Below are 16,375 nucleotides of genomic sequence, written 5' to 3'. Positions count from 1 at the left end.
GCTGTGGTGAAAATAGGCATTCTTCTCATTCCTTATCTTTGAGAAAGACTTTCACTTTCATTGCTGAATCTGGTGATGTCAGCTGTGGTTTCTCATAAATGCCCTTTATCAGGTTGAGTTAAAGTTTCTATCTCTTACTAGTTGTTGCTTTAATTATTTTATAATAATCCAAGAGAGTTAGGCTTTGTCATATGCTTTTTCTACATTAGTTAAGATGATCATATGATTTTAAGATTTTTTTCTTTATTCTATGGATGTAGTGTATTACTTTGATTTTAGTATGTTGAACTTCTCTTGCATTCTTGGAATAAATCTCACCTGATCATGATGTCTAAAGCTCTTATTATGCTTTTGGTCTACAGTTCTTGGATCTGGATTGGTTTGCTAGTACAGACTGAGCATCTGTACTCTGAAAATCTGAAATCTGAAATGCTTCAGAATTTGTAACCTTTAGAGTTTTGGGCATGTTGCTATGAATGGAAAATTCCATGCCCTACCTCATGCGACAGATGGCAGTCAAAATGCAGGCAAACTAAAAATAGTGTGTAAAATTGCCTTCAGAATACTTATAGAAGGTGTATGTGAAACATACATTAGACTTTGGTCCTGTCCTGAAGACATCTCATTATGTATATGCAAATATTTTAAAATCCTGAAAAAATTTGAAATGTCTTCTGGCCCCAAGCATTTTGGTTTTTGTTTTCTTTTTTTTTTGGGGGGGGGGGGAGGTGGGGTGGGAAGGTATGTCTTTATTCTATTTAAATTAATTTTTCTTATATATGACAGCAGAATGCCTTACAATTTATATTACACATATAGAGCACAATTTTTCATATCTCTGATTGTATGCAAAGTATATTCATGCCAATTCGTGTCTTCATACATGTACTTTGGATAATGATGTCCATCACATTACACCATGATTTCATCCCCCTTCCCCCCTTCCCCTCCCACCCCTCTTCCCTATCTAGAGTTCGTCTGTTCCTCCCATGTTCCCCCTCCCTATCGTACTATGAATCAGCTCCTTATATAAGAGAAAACATTCAGCATTTGTTATTTTGGGATTGGCTAACTTTACTTAGCATTATCTTCTCCAACTCCATCCATTTATCTTGCTTTTTTCTGATCCATTCTTTGTATTGTGGCCTAAATGACCTTTTTTTTTTAAAAAATTGTTATATATGACAGCAGAATGCATTACAATTTATATTACACATATAGAGCACGATTTTTCATATCTCTGGTTGTACACAAAGTAGAGTCACACCCTGAATGGCCTTTTTTAAAGCAAGTGTGAACTTAGAAATAAATTTTTACAACTTGTTAAAAGCCAGTAGAAGAAACCTGTAGCAAGCATAACAATTGATGAAATGGCAGAAGCATTTTCATTAAAGATGTTGATAAAATAAGGAAACTTGTTATCTTTGCAAATCGTCTGTATTCGTTTTGTAGTTCTATTTAAAGTAAAATGGTAAGAGAAGGAAATGAGACATTTAAGTCACCACTGGAACAGAAAAATGTTACTGCCAAATGTTATTGTCTGTGAATCCTTAAGTTGAGTTGTATCTGTTTTATGTAATCATGTGCATAAATATTTACTATCATTAGACTTTGTTGGATTGTTCTCTTTACCAGTATGAAGTGACTTTATTTGTCTCTTCTGATTAATTTTGGCTTGGAGTCTGCTTTGTCAGATATAAAAGTAGCTATTCCTGCTTGTTTTCAGGCTTCATTTGTAATATATGTATGTCTGCCTATAAGGTGAGTCTTGCAAAGAATATGTAATTGGATCTTGTTGTTTCAGCCATTCTGCCACCCTATGCCTCCCAATTGGAAAGTTGAGACCATTTATCTTCATTGTTATTATATAGAAAGGTTTATTAATTCCTGCCATTTTGATTTATTTTTTATGTTTAATTTGGTCATGTTTCTAATTTGCTTAGATGTTTTTCAAGTGAGATTTGACTATTTGAGTGCTTTGGGGTCTGTTTTTATTTCTTTTGTTTGTAGTATGTAAGAATTTTCTGTAGTGATGGCTTAGTAGTCGTGGATTCTTTTAATTTTGCTCAACTACTTCATCTTCAACTCTGAAGCATAGCTCTGCAGGATATAGTAATCATGGTCGATGGTTATTTTATTTCACATTCATTCCACACTCTCCTTGATTTTAGAATTTGCTGAAAAATTAGAATAATTATGATTGGCTTTCCTCTAAATGTGACATTTTCCTCTGAGGCTTTCAATATATTTTTGTAATAGTTTTTTATTTGTAGATGAACACAATACCTTTATTTTATTTGTTTTTATTTTTTGATGTGGTGCCAGAGATTGAACCCAGTGCCTCACACATGCTAGGCAACCACTGTACCACTGAGCCCCAGCCCCGAGGCTTTCAATATTTTATTCTTGCTCTGTATGTTAGTCATTTTAATTATAATGTGTCTTGGAGAAATTATTTTTGTGTGGGGCTGTACTGGTGATTGACCTCAGGGCACTTGACCACTAAGCCACATCCCTAGCTCTATTTTTTTTTTTTTGTTTGTTTGTTTTATTTAGAGACAGGGTCTCTCTGAGTTGCTTAGCACCTCACCATTGCAGAGACTGGCTTTGAACTCACAATCTTTTTGCCTCAGCCTACTGTATCCTCCTTGGGCTGCATAATAAATCTTTGGTTAGCAGGCATCAGCATCATTGTACATTTCCATCAGAGCTCTTGGGTGACCATGTACATTGTCAGTGAGTAGGAATCTTTTTTGTTTTTAATCCAGAGCAATAGTTCTTAACAGTAGACTGGGTTTAATGATGTTGTAGACAGATGTGTTGTCATTCAGACTTTGTTGTTCTATTTATAAAGCACAGGCAGAGATTTAATATAATTCTTCAAGGGCCCTAGGAGTTTTGAAGTGGTCAAAAGTGAGCATTGGATTTGACCACCAATTGCATTATTCCCTAACAAGAGAGTCAGCCTGTCCTTTGAATCTTTGAAGTCAGAAAATGACTTTACTTTTCTATGAAAATCCTAGATGACCTCTTCTTCCAGGAGAAGGGTGTTTCATCTGTGTTTGGAGACCTGCTGGCAGTGTAGCCACCTTTCTGAGGGGTCGGAGCTGGATCTTCTGGGTAACTTGCAGCAGCTTCTCCATCAACACTTGCTGCCTCACCTTCATGCTGTGGAGATGTCTTCTTTCCTTAAACCTTATGAACCATTGGGCTAGTTTCAGACTTTTCTTCCAGAGCTTCCTCACCCCTCAGCTTTCAGTGGATTGAAGAGAGATAGGGCCTTGCTCTGGATTAGGATTAAGGATTGTTGTAGCTGGCTTGATTTTTTTTTCCCCATCCAGACAACTAGAACTTTATCTATGTCAGTAATGAGGCTCTTTGACTTTCATATCGTTTGTTTATTCATTGGAGTAGTACTGTGAATTTCCTTTAAGAATTTTCTCTTTGCATCCACAACTTTTGTCCAAGAGACCTAACTTCTGGTTTTTCTTAGTTTTCAACATGCCTTCCTAAGCTGTGCTTCAGTGTAAGCAATGTGTGTATGATTCGTATTTTCATTTGAATGCTTAGAGGGCATTGTAGGATTATTAATTGGCCTAATTTCAATTTGTGTTTCAGTTAAGTTTGCTTGTCTTATAAAAGCTTGTTTTGTGGTGTCCCAAAATAATAACATCCGAAATCACTGATCACAGATCAGCTTAACAGATATAAGTGCTGAGAAGGTTCAAAATGTGATAATTACCAAAAGGTGGCACAGAGACACATAGTGAGCATATGCATTTGAGAAAATGGCACCGATAAGACTTTTTGGCACAAGTTGTTACAAACCTTCAATTTGGAAAAAGTGTGTTATTTATTAAATAAAACAGTGAAACAATTAAATAAGACTGTATGTAAATATATATGAATATGTAAAAACAAATACATGTATATTTTTTCCTATTTATTCATACTGTGGATCTTAGGAACCTCAGTATATGATTTTTTTTTAATTGAGAACTTTCACCTTTCACTTAATGGGAGTACTTTATGGCTTTTCTGTGGCATATCTGAATTGTCAGCATTACTTCTCTTATAGTTTGTGGCCATTGTTAAGTAAAATAGGGGCTACTTGAACATTAACAGCTTGTCTGTAACAGTTCATCTCAAAACTGAGCCCCTAAGTGACTAATATTGTGTTGTGTATACAGTGTGGTTACTCTGGGAAAAAGGGAATGTGTTAGAACCAGAGTTAGGTCTTCATGTCTGGGGTGAGATGGAACAGGACAAAGCAAGGTTTCATCATACAACTCAAGTAGTGCATAATTTAAAACTTAAGAATTCTTGTTTATTTCTTGAATTTTCTACTTAATATTTTTGGACTCTCATGACTGTGGGTTAACAAACAGTGCAAAATGAAAGTGTGGATTAGGAGCTATGCACCTGCCCAGTAGTGGGATTGCTGGGCCTTGATAGTTGTTTTGAGGAACCTCCCTGTACTTCTCCATGATGTCTGTACTAATTTGCATTCTTATTCATAGAGCTCAAGAATTCCCTTTTCTTCATTTGCTATCATTTATTTTTTTTATTTGTTTTTAAGATTTTATTTATTTATTTTTTTAGTTGTCAGCAAATCGAGGAGCAGGCTGTGGAGCAAGCACAGGGACCGCAACACAGTTTCACACCCAGAGATGTGCCTAGTGAGTAAGCGGTCTGCCACTCACATGCCCAGCATGAGAAGAGTGGCCTGCCACTCCAATGCCCTTAACATATGCCATGTATGCAGTACTTGATGCACTTGTCCCCACATTAAAGGTCATTCACTGATTGAGTATAAATAACAAAAACAGTGAAACAATTTTTAAAACCTACAATGTTCATTAAATGAAGAAATGGTTTAAAATCTTAGCTAAGACTACATTAATATGTAATAGTAAAATTGAAAATTGATAACAATAAAGTACACTGCTACATGTACTATAATTCTAAGGAAATAGTATGACCATATTTATATAAAAAACAAAAAAATACAAATCCATAAATTTTTTGTGTAGGCAGTTATTTAAAAGATATACATACATAAAATATTTCACATAATTTTTTAAATTAAACATGACATATATGAATATGTCAAAATGAACCTCACCATTATGCATAACTATAATGCACTAATCAGATTTTTTTAGAACTGATTTTGCTCATTTCTTTCTCAGTCAGTAACCAATTCCCTTAGATATAACCAGCATTTTGATTTAACAGTAAAATGTTTCACAAGCCTTTGAATTTCTTATGCATATAGTCATATTGTATGCAGTCTTTTGTATCTAGGTCATTTTGCTCAACATACTGTCTGACAGTCATCCATGTTGTTGCACATATCAGTTTGTTCTTTTCAACTGCTAAGGATGCTGTGTTAGTATGGATATATAGTTTGTGTGTCTGTTCAATGATTTATTTCCAATTTTTGGCAATTATGAATAAAGCTGCTATCAACATTAAAAGTAAATAAATAACAAATAAATTAGCCAGTTATTAGCCATGAGTAATAATATATGACCAAAGTTTATACATAAAGACAATATGCAACTATTTATGTCTGACATTGAAGATCATCTTTGGCATGCTAAAAGGAAAATTTTTTTATTTTTTTTTTATTTTATTTTTTTTTTTTTTACATTTTTTTTATTGGTTGTTCACAACATTACAAAGCTCTTGACATATTATATTTCATACATTAGATTGACATGGGTTATGAACTCCCAATTTTACCCCAAATGCAGATTGCAGAATCACGTCAGTTACACATCCACAATTTTACATAATGCCATATTAGTGACTGTTGTATTCTGCTACCTTTCCTATCCCCTACTATCCCCCCTCCCCTCCCCTCCCATCTTCTCTCTCTACCCCATCTACTGTAATTCATTTCTCTCTTTGTTTATTTTCCCATTCCCCTCACAACCTCTTATATGTAATTTTGTTTAGCAATGAGTGTCTCCCTAAAAGGAAAATTTAATTATGCTTACCTATGTCATTAATCACTGCTCTTATTTTGGAGACAAAAGGTCCAACTTCACTGGCATGCATTTTGGCTCTTTAAGATCAGTACCTGCAAAGTATTTTATTTACAAATATAGTCTTGTTTTAAACAAATTTTAAGGCAAAGAATGGAAAATTTATTTAAAATTAATACGAAACTTTAAAAGTCAACTAATTTTTTCATCTATTAAAGGAACTAAATTACCTTTGTTTTCCTTACTGATGACTACTCTCAACAAGAATAAAATATTGGTTTTTTGTACAGCTGTTACATGTTTAAAGCAACACTTTTCAAGCTTTCTAGCTTCAGGACCCCTTCACATTCTTAAAGTAAGAGACCGTGTTTGGATGATACCAGCAGTTATTCTAGTAGAAAGGAAAACTAAGAAATTTGAACGTAATTATTCACTAAAAATACAAATAAACGCAGTCATATAAGCATAAATGACTACAGTGTGGTGCCAGCACCTTTGTTCTCACATTCATTCTACCTTCCCACCACCACCTTAGACTCATAAATGAGGGGGTATACAAGGCATACATGTGGCTATCTACTCTCTTTTTAATCCATTATAGATTAATTATGACCACATATGGTATCAAGTATGGCTAGAGCTGGGGCACGTGAACTCACCCACTTCCCAGGGGAGTGAGAACTGGAGCTAACAAATCATATATCATACAGTCCATCAGTTCTCAGGTATACAGAAAATCTCTATCATGTAACAAAAAAATACTCAAGATAGCATTCAAAAGAGCATATGCAGAACAGCAAAGAACTATAAGTAATCTAAATATACATCAAAAAGAAAAAATAAAATTAGGCAACAGTTATTCAACAAAGTCACACACACAACACACACACACACACACACACAAGAAAGAAAAGAATTAAGAGTATAAATACAGATAAATCCACTGAATGAAACATGTATTTACAGAAAGATACACAGAATAATAACCACTTACTAAGTTTTTAAAACAAGAATATTACCTAAAGGAAAAATAGACAAATGGAATTACTTCAAACTAACAGCTTCTACATAGCAAAGAAAATAATCAAAAGAGTAAAGAGACAACCTGCAAAATGGGCAAAAATATGTGTAAACTATATAACCGGTAAGGGGTTAATGTGCAAAATATATAGAGACGCAAACAATAGTGAAAGAATAAATAATCTGACTAAAAAAATGGCAAAGGATGTTAACAAAAACTTCTCATAAAAAGATGTATAAAATGTCAACAAGTATATGAAAAAATTTTCAGTATCACTAATCATCAGGGAAAATACAAAATTATAATTTTGTATCACCTCACACCAGTTAAAATGGCTATTATCAAAAATAAATGATGGGCTGGGGATGTGGCTCAAGCGGTAGTGTGCTTGCCTGGCATGCGTGCGGCCTGGGTTCGATCCTCAGCACCACATGCAAAACAAAGATGTTGTGTCCACCGAGAACTAAAAAATAAAAATTAAAAATTCTCTCTCTCTCTCTCCCCTCTCTCCTCTCTTAAAAAAAAAAAAATAAATAAAAACTTGTATTGGTGGCTGCCTGTAATCTGCTTAGCTATTGTCTGAGTATATATACATGGTAACTGCGCAATAAAATCAGACCTGCTTCCTGCTTGGTGTCTGGAGGTCTTGATCAGGGACTTCGTAGCCACTCTCTCCTCTACCCTGTTCTGTGGACCTCCTCGCTAGACAAGAGAGAGCTTTTACATAAGAGACATTTTTGCATAGACACAGAGTCTTAAACATGAAGTTGCTATTCCAAGTATCATTTGTTCATTTTTTATTTTGTAAGTCCTATCAAATTGTATCCCACAAATATAATAATTTATTTATTACAAATTTATTGGTACATTATAATTATATATAATAGTAGGATTCATTATGCCATATTCTTACATATGTATCCTCCCTAATCTTCCCTTCTGTTCCACTCCTCCCGCTCCCTTCTCTTTGTCAAGAGAAAAGGTCAGCTAAACATATTAATTTGAAATTTTTCAACTAAGACATGCTTTCCCCCTCTGTAAGTTGTCTTTTCACATCCTTCATCCTTTTGTAGGATTATTTAATAAATATTTATTTTAAAGACTTTTCAGGACACATTGCTGGGGATCAAACTGGGTCCTCTGGTGTGACAGGCAAGTGTGCTACCACTGAGTTATAACTCAAGCCCTAAAAGAATTTTGTCTGTTAATCTTTTGTTCAGTGTGTTACAGATAATGTCTTTTAATGTACCACCCTAAATTGAGTTTATTAGCTTTAAATTTAAAACTTTTAGTATGTGGACAATACAAGGTTCCCATCTTTATTCTTTTTCCTTGAAGATTTTCTTTGTTGATTCTCATACTTTAGTTCTTTCAGATGAATTTAGTACTTAAAAAAATTTTTTTAAAGCAAAGCATATTTATATAAAAAATACTCCGTTGGGTCTTTGATTGGAATGCCACAAAACTCGGACATTTTTATGATACTGAAACCTTTCCAAACATGGTATGCATGGCTCCTGTTTTGGAGGTTCATTCATTTGGGGTGGTGCTCTCATTCATTTTTAAATGACTTCAAGGAAGTTTAATGTTTTTTTTCACATTGGTCTTGTTCTTCTCCCCCCTACCCCTAGTATTTATTTCTAGTTATTTTTTTAAGCATTTATGCCTTTAAATGTGATCTTCCTCCTACTTTTATAGCAATCTTATTATCATAGGTCCATAGGACAGTTACTGAATTTTTATGTAGTTATTTTATATCAGTCCAGCTTAGTAATAACTTGCATTATTGTTCTTCCTTAATTTGTATTTTCCACATGAAGTGTTCATTGCCTTATCAATCATTATCAATGAATAAAGCATTTTTATCTTTTATTTTCCCACATTTTTATTAGTGCCTTCTAATTATACGTAATAGTGAGAGTCATTGTTACATATTTGTACATGCACATGATCCCAATAATTTAATCTTACATATTTTAATACATATATATTTTTACATTGGCTAAGACCCTTTATAATATTCATTTGTTGCAACCTTATCTGTTTTAATTTTGGTGAGATTGTTAATGTTTTTTAGTTGAGGAAAAAATGTCAAAGTTTGCCAAATGCTTTTAAAATGTCAGTTAGTATTTATTAGAATTTAGCTCAATTAGCCGGTAATATACAGAGTTATCTTAATAATTGACTTACCAAGGCTACGCTGTCCTGGTATGACTAGAATAAGCCCTACCTGATCATTGTGATTAGGGGTGGAAGTGGTTTTTAATATGGATTCAATTTTGAATATTTCTGGTGTAATCACAAATGAGATTGTTTTAATTTTGTTTTTTTGGTTACTCTTTTCTGGTTTGTTAAAAAAGTTTATTTTGTTCATAGAGCATGGTAAAGCTTTCCATCTTTTCCTGTGTGGTGTAGAGAAGTACTTTCTTACTTAACTGGCTGGTGGAATTTGTTTCCTCTTGGGGCCCAGTGTGGTTTTATTAGTGTCGTTACTCTCTACCCCTCTTTTTTTGGCTAAAATTTAAAGTTTTTTGTGTTGATTTGCATAGTGGTCATGGACTTAATTGCCTCTTCCTCCTGATCTGTGTCCTGTGCTGGTTTGGTCTTAGGCCCCTCCCTGCTTCTCTTTCCAGCTTAAACCCCAGGTTCAGATTCTCCTGAGACAGATAATGAATTTAGTTTAATGTCGATCAGAGAGCTCAGTCTTGGAAGTAAAATATCATGTTCCCTGTAACTTTTTAAATATTGGATTTTAAATTAAGGTTGGTCTCATTGTTTAAGTCACCCTAATGTTTTTTCCAGAATCTCCATTTATGGTTTCTGAACTTGGAACTCATCTTTGCAGCAGCATTTTTCTTTTCTGTGATATAATATAGCTTTTCTCCTCTACTTCTTGATCCAGTCTCCTTTTATTCTCCAAGAGCTCCTTAGTATTTCTTAATAATATTTCATTATTGCCACATTTTGGTAGATTTAAAAATTTTAAGGTATCTGTTGTGATGTTCAGTGAGATTTTGAAAGGCATTTAGAAACTTAAGTATCTTGCTCTAACCTACTTTTTTTTTTAAATATTTATTTTTTAGTTATCAGCGGACACAACATCTTTGTTTGTATGTGGTGCTGAGGATCGAACCCGGGCCGCACGCATGCCAGGGGAGCGCGCTACCACTTGAGCCACATCCCCAGCCCCTAACCTACTTTTTTGATACTGGGAATTGAATCTAGGGGCTCTTAACTACTGAGACATATCCCTAGGGCTGCCCCCCTTCCTTTTTTCCCCCAGCCCCTTTTATATTTTATTTAGAGTCTCACTAAGTTTCTTAGGGCCTTACTAAGTTGCTGAGTCTGGCTTTGAACTTGTGATCCTTCTGCCCTAGCCTCTTGAGCCGCTGGGATTACAGGCAAGTGGCCACTGTGCCCAGCCTAATATGTGAAAACTAGAGGCAGGCGAACTTTCTTAAAAGAAGTAATACGATAGGCTCTGCAGGCAATGTGATCTCTGTTGCAGCTACTCAACTTTGACATTACAGTGTAAAAGGAGACTCAGATCATGTTTGAACATTTGTATAAGCAAATGTACATGGCTCGTGTCATTCTCTTGGGTCTCTTCAGGCCCCCACGGAGGGTGCAGCTGGTGCAGGGTGGGGGGGCGTCCCTGGCTCGGGTGTCAGCAGAGTCAGTTTCCCTGTCCCTGGACCATTGCCTCGTGGGCCCTGGGGGGTCAGCCCGTCCCTCCCGGGCGCTGACTGTCGTTGTCTCCACAGGCCTTCCTGCACCGCATCCGGCAGAATGCGGCGGACTCCGTGGAGAAGGGGCTCACGGACAAGAACGTCAAGGTGGGACGCAGAGCTGCCCCCCCCCCCCCCGTGGAGGGTCTGCTGCTGGCCATGCTGGGAGGGCAGGTCACCTGCTGGCCCTGGCTTGGTGCTCCCCACCCTTCTCCCATGTCCCTGGAGGACTCCCGGGGCCGTGATGCTCCCCACCCTTCTCCCATGTCCCTGGAGGACTCCCGGGGCTGTGAGCGGCTGGCTCGGTCCTGCTCCAGTGCGGGACCCTCCCTGGCCCCGCGGCCCCCGTCTCCCAGCTGCCTGGGTCTGGCGCCGGCTCCGACCAGCAGAAAGTCCTTTCCCAAGGGCCCTGGGAGCCAGGCTCCTGCAGCTGCCTCCCGCCCGGGCTGGGCAGTGGGGTCAGGGGCCGGGGAGTGGTCAGGCAGCTCTGTCTTGGCAGAGGCTCAGGAGGCCGAGGAGGAGATCAATGGCCTTCTGTGTGGCACGGGGCCTCCCGCGGGCCTGGCTCTGATGTGACCTTGCTCTCTGGGAAGCCGCTACGCAGTCCCTGGGACGGTAAGGCCCTGGTCTGAGGGGACCGTGGGCATCTGAGGTCCCAGCCACGTGGCCAAGGAAGATGCCCGCCCCCTCCAGGTGTCCCTGCTCGACTGGACGGGGACCTCGATGGCTCTGAGATCACATTGTGCCTAGGAGAGCTGAGGCTCACGGTGGCCCGGGGACGGCTGGGGGGAGTGTTGGGGTCCCTCTCCAGGTCCCCTCCTTAGCCTGCTCCCTCGGCACACTGCTGAGCACGGCGGGGGTTGGGTCTGTCTGTGGCATGCTGTGGTGACTTCACGTCCCGTCTCCGAGTGTTAAGACCCTGCTCTCCGTGAGGGCGAACCACCCTGCAGTGAAGGCCCAGGGATGTGTGCCACCGGCCCAGGCGAAGGCAGGAGCATCCTTGTCCCTCTACACAGTCCTCCCTCTCAGAGTGCACACTGGCTCCTGACGCCATCGGTTGGCGTCGCCTGTCCTTTCGGGTCCGGGTCTTGCCTTCACGTCGCCTGGGAGCTGCCCTTAGTCTGTGTGGGGCCCGTGATTTTTCATGGCTCTGTAATACTTCACACAGCCCTCCTCCAGGTTGGGTGTGCGCACTGTTGCAGTTGCTGGCTGTCGTGACTGTGCAGGCGGCTTTCGGGTGGACGTTTCTCATTTCCTTTGGGTTCACACTCCAGCCCTTCCTTACAGTCACCGAGGGCCTTAGGAGTGGGGTCAGCCCGTGAGCGGACATGCTGGAGGGACCCGGCACTGCGGGCTGGGGCTGCCACAGCCACTTCCTGTGACGGGCGCCCCGGGCACCCCCACCACGGGGGTGGGACTCCTCTGCTCCCTGCAGTATCCTCTGGGTCTCTGAGCCCGGCACACAGTAGGTGCTCAGAAAATGCCGGAGGGAGCAAGACTGCTGCCTGTGCTCATTTCCACGCTGGGGTTTGAGCGGAGGGAGCACCTTGCTTGCTCAGCACTTAGACTGACAAAGACACTTGTGCAATAAACAGAAGGAAAATGGAATTTGTGAAGTTTAGATCAGAAAGATCTTTCCTGGTCCTTTCCGGAGACCTCCACAGTTGCCAGTTTATATCACCACCTAAAAAGTCTCTGTTCCCACCAGCATAGATAGGAGGGGCCATTTTTGGTGCTGTTTTACACAAACAGGCCCCTAATGGAACCTGTTCGGCACCTGGATTCCCCTCCCTGCCACACACTTAAAATCTATATGAGGATACGATGGGATTCTGTGTGTGTGTGTATCCACAGGTTCTTTTTTCAGGTGCATAGTATTCCTGCCTGTGGAATGTATCTTACTATAATGTGATTAACTGGTTCCTACAGGTGGATATTTGTTCCCAATTTTTTTGTTAATGCCAGTGAGGCTGCAGCACAGTCACTTGGCTGAGCCCCCAGACTCCCATCTGGGCACTGTGGACACTGGTGCCTGAACGTCTCTGTTCTGTGCCCCACAGTGGCATGCCTGGTCTGTGACTGCAAACACCAGTAGCACTCTCCTCTTTGTCCCACAGTTTGTGACAGCCCAAAACGTCCCCAGACGTGCCAGATGTCTGTCTCCGGGGGGCAAAAGTCCTCTAGCTGGAAATGACTGAGAGGCTACATTTTACAGTGTGGAATTACTGGGTCAGGTTGCATTTCACCCTCTGGGTGGAGGTGAGGGAGCAGGTGGCCCCATGTGGGGTGTCTGCATGGCAGGTTCCAGACCCCCAGACCGCGTTTCCTCCCTGTGTTGGTGTGGACACGTGCCGCTCAGTCCTGGGGCTGGCGCGCACTGACATGTGGGTATGACGGGCCAGGGTGGCACCCTTGCCCCTGGGGCTTGCTGGCACATGGCACTGGGGTGCTGGTCCCTCACCCGCAGGCTGGGGGTGAGCTGGCTGACATGACGTGACCGTGACGTGACCGTGATGACCATGACGACCTTAGCTCTGGGCCGGTCTCTGCCCATGCACACAGGCTGCCTGTTCGCGCCCACCTTCTCGGGGCGGCCGGGCCAGCGGGAGAGCTCCTGTCTCCCTGCAGGCTCTGGTGCCCGGAGCGCTGTCTCCTCGGGCGCGTGGCTTTCCCTGGGCCCTGCTGACGTGGGGGCCTCTGCTTGCTCGCAGATCCTCTTCTCCAACATCGAGGACATCCTGGAGGTGCACAAGGACTTCCTGGCCGCCCTGGAGTGCTGCCTGCACCCGGAGCCGCAGTCTCAGCATGAGCTGGGCAACGTGTTCCTCAGATTCGTGAGTACCTGCCCAGTGCGGACCCTGCCCAGCACCCTGGCCGGTGCCCCTGCAGGCCCATCTGGGAGGCGGGCCCTGGTGGGCTGCTCCTCCCAGGCACAGTGGGCAGCGGGTGGCCCCTCTCCACTTCCTGAGGGATGTGGCCTCTTGCTGAGTGGCTGTGCCCTGAGGTCCCATAGCCAGCTGGCTGAGAGCCCCTCTGCCACAGAGTGGCCAACAGAGGCAGCCAGCGGCCGAGAGCACAGATTGGCCCAGACACACTGGGTTTGAACCAGTCTTGGCCACCCACTGGCCAGAAGGGCACCAGGTGCCTAGTGCTGCTTGGGCCACAGGTCAGAGAAGCTGGGCTGTCCTCCTGGGCACTGTGGGGCTGGGCAGCCGCAGGCTCAGCTCTCCGTACCTCCTGTTCTGTGTGCTGTGGGGCGTGACGTGCAGTGCTGGGTCACCTTCTGGGGAAAGCATGAGGGTTCGTCCCTCTGGGGCCAGCAGCCGAGGCTCACGTCCCTTCAGTGCTGACCAGCCAGGGACCGCGGTGTCACCGCACCCTGAGGCCTTTGTCTCCCACTGTCCAGCACAGGGAGCAAGGGTCCTGCTGCCCAGGCTGGGGGAGCAGGGAGGAGTCACTTGAGGTGAAGCCCTGGGAGCTGGCCAGCCCTGAGCCCGTGTCCCGTGAGTGGCAGCTGGGGGAGGGCATTGGAGGAGGTGGCATTGGGCTTGGCCGTGACATGGTGGCCCAGCTGAGAGCGGAGTAGCTGACTTTAGCAGGAATGGGGGCGGCTCCACAGGTGCGTGCGGGGCTCGTCTCCTGCCCGGTCTCCTGCCCACACTGAGGGCTCACAGGGACCCTCGGGTCCCTGCTGGGGCGCTCAGCTGTCCTCCCCGTCACTCCCTGGGATTCCTGGGGAGGGAGGAGGGGGTGCACGTGGCACCCTGCCCGCCCTGCCCAGACCCCTGTGGAGACCTGTGAGACGGATGCTGCCGAGGGCCTGTTCGCCAGCCATGGTGGTGTGCGCACCCTCCCGGCACCCAGCACGCAGTGCGCGGGGCTGTGGCGTCCAGCTGAGTCCCGCCGCCTGGCCACAGCCCGGCCCTGCTGCTCCCTGCTCTGTGGCCCTCGAGACTTCCCCTCTCACTGCCTGTGTCCCCCTCTGTCCCCCAGGACGGTGACACTGCCGTGCAGGTGGTCGAGAGAGGTGACCCAGGCAGTGTGTCCTCACCCATGTCAGGCTCTGGGCGTTACCGTGTCCCTGTGATCCTAGGCTCTCTGCTCCCTGGAGCCTCTCCTGAGCTTCTCTGGGCACAGCTGCAGAGTCCCCAGGCCGCGGGCTGCTGGGCCACACCCGGGCGCTCGGGGATTTCACAGGAGTCCCCAACCTCAGTGGCCCGTCCTTCCGCCTGACAAAGCTGCTGTGAGCCCCAGACAGGAGGACAGGTGCCCGGGGCTGGGACAGACACCCTGAGATAGGACGGATGCCCCGGGCTGGGACGGACGCTCAGGGCTAAGACGGGGTCCCTCGGCGCCCCCGGCCTCCTTGCCCCTCTCCTAGATGGAGTCCCCTCACCGCTCAGGGCCCTCCCTGACCGGCCACACTGGCTCCTCCTCGCTGTTCTGGAACACTCCAGCCCCTTCCCACGGGTCTCAGGGTGTGAGTGCCCTCGGGCCCCTTCTCTGCCAGCCCTTCCCGCTGCCCTTACGGTGGGACTCCCACCCGAGGAAGCAGGAGCCACAGGTCCCAGTGGCGTGGCCGCGTCTGCCCTCCCCGAGCCCCGGGGTGTTCTTTGGGAATGAGGCAGGTAAGACTTAAAGGGGAGGTGAGCACCGTCCCTGGGAACGGGAAGTGGGTGGCTCTTGCTGTGACACCTGCGGGATCGGAGCCCAGCACCACATCTGCGGGGCCTGCCCACGCCCTCAGCCGGAGGCCTGCGCCCTGCGTCCTCAGGTGGAGGCCCTGGGGACGGTGGGAACCTGCCCGTGCCCACCCAGGGCCTCCTTGACTAATTGGATCCTGGGAGGGAGCCGGCCTTCTCGGCCTGAGTCAGTGTTTTCAATTCTAAATCATTTTCAATTTAAAACGAGGAGCCCTCGCCCCCTCTTCCCGTGCCGGGGCGGCTGGGTTGAGTCACCGTCTCAGGGTTTTGAAATCAGCTTATGGGCTGTTCTGGAAGCTGGAGAGTCACGTGCAGGTGGCCCGGACAGTGGCCCGGGGTGAGGCTGCTCCGGCTCCCATGGCCTCAGCGGATCCGGAGGCCCTGGGACGAGGCCTCAGGTTGTGCCCAGGTGCATCAAGGTTGCGGGCTCCCCACGTGACCGGGCGAGGGACAGGCGTCAGCCTCATGCCCATGGCTGTCTGTGGCCTGGAGGGGACTTGTCTGCCACCACCCTACTCTGGGGGGGGACGTGCCTCTGCCCTCAAGGGTGAGGGCTGCCTGGAACAGCACAGCAGCCTCCACAAGGGGGCTGTGCCCCAGGCCCCCGGCCCCCTCTGCAAGGCCAGCCTCGGGGTGGGGAGGGCACGGCTCGGGCTGAAACAGAGCTCCAGACGGGCTGTCCAGAGAAGAGGGGGCCGGCTCCCAGACCCGCCCGGTGCCAGCCCTGGCCAGGGGGTAGGGAGATGCCCTCACCTCCTTACCCGCCAGCCTGGCCACTAACTCCTGAGTCCATCACGGATGAGCACTGAGCAGCCCTTTCTTTGTGCTGGGTGCTGTGCTGAGTAGTTGGTACATTAGCTCATTAAAACTTCCCAACAGCCCTTAAGGGCAGGTGCTGTAACGACCTGTTTCTAGGTGATGGACGGTGCA

At 45.0% G+C, this 16,375-nt stretch overlaps 1 pseudogene across 1 annotated transcript in view; it reads left to right on the top strand.

Moving 5' to 3' along the window:
• The first annotated feature begins 10,594 nt into the window (after window positions 1-10,594).
• The window catches only part of LOC308631619 (phosphatidylinositol 3,4,5-trisphosphate-dependent Rac exchanger 1 protein-like), a 75,362-nt pseudogene continuing 69,581 nt past the window's right edge, over window positions 10,595-16,375 (top strand). The window contains exons 1-3 of the transcript XR_014024316.1: window positions 10,595-10,648; window positions 10,779-10,850; window positions 13,454-13,576. The product of XR_014024316.1 is annotated as a phosphatidylinositol 3,4,5-trisphosphate-dependent Rac exchanger 1 protein-like (transcript). The remainder of the gene's footprint in view (window positions 10,649-10,778; window positions 10,851-13,453; window positions 13,577-16,375) is intronic.

Source organism: Spermophilus citellus, assembly GCF_964194105.1.
Source record: "Spermophilus citellus genome assembly, chromosome: 12".
Taxonomy (NCBI): Eukaryota; Metazoa; Chordata; class Mammalia; order Rodentia; family Sciuridae; genus Spermophilus; species Spermophilus citellus.
The sequence above is the reverse complement of the archived record's forward strand: the minus strand, read 5'-3'. Positions and strand labels throughout refer to the sequence as shown.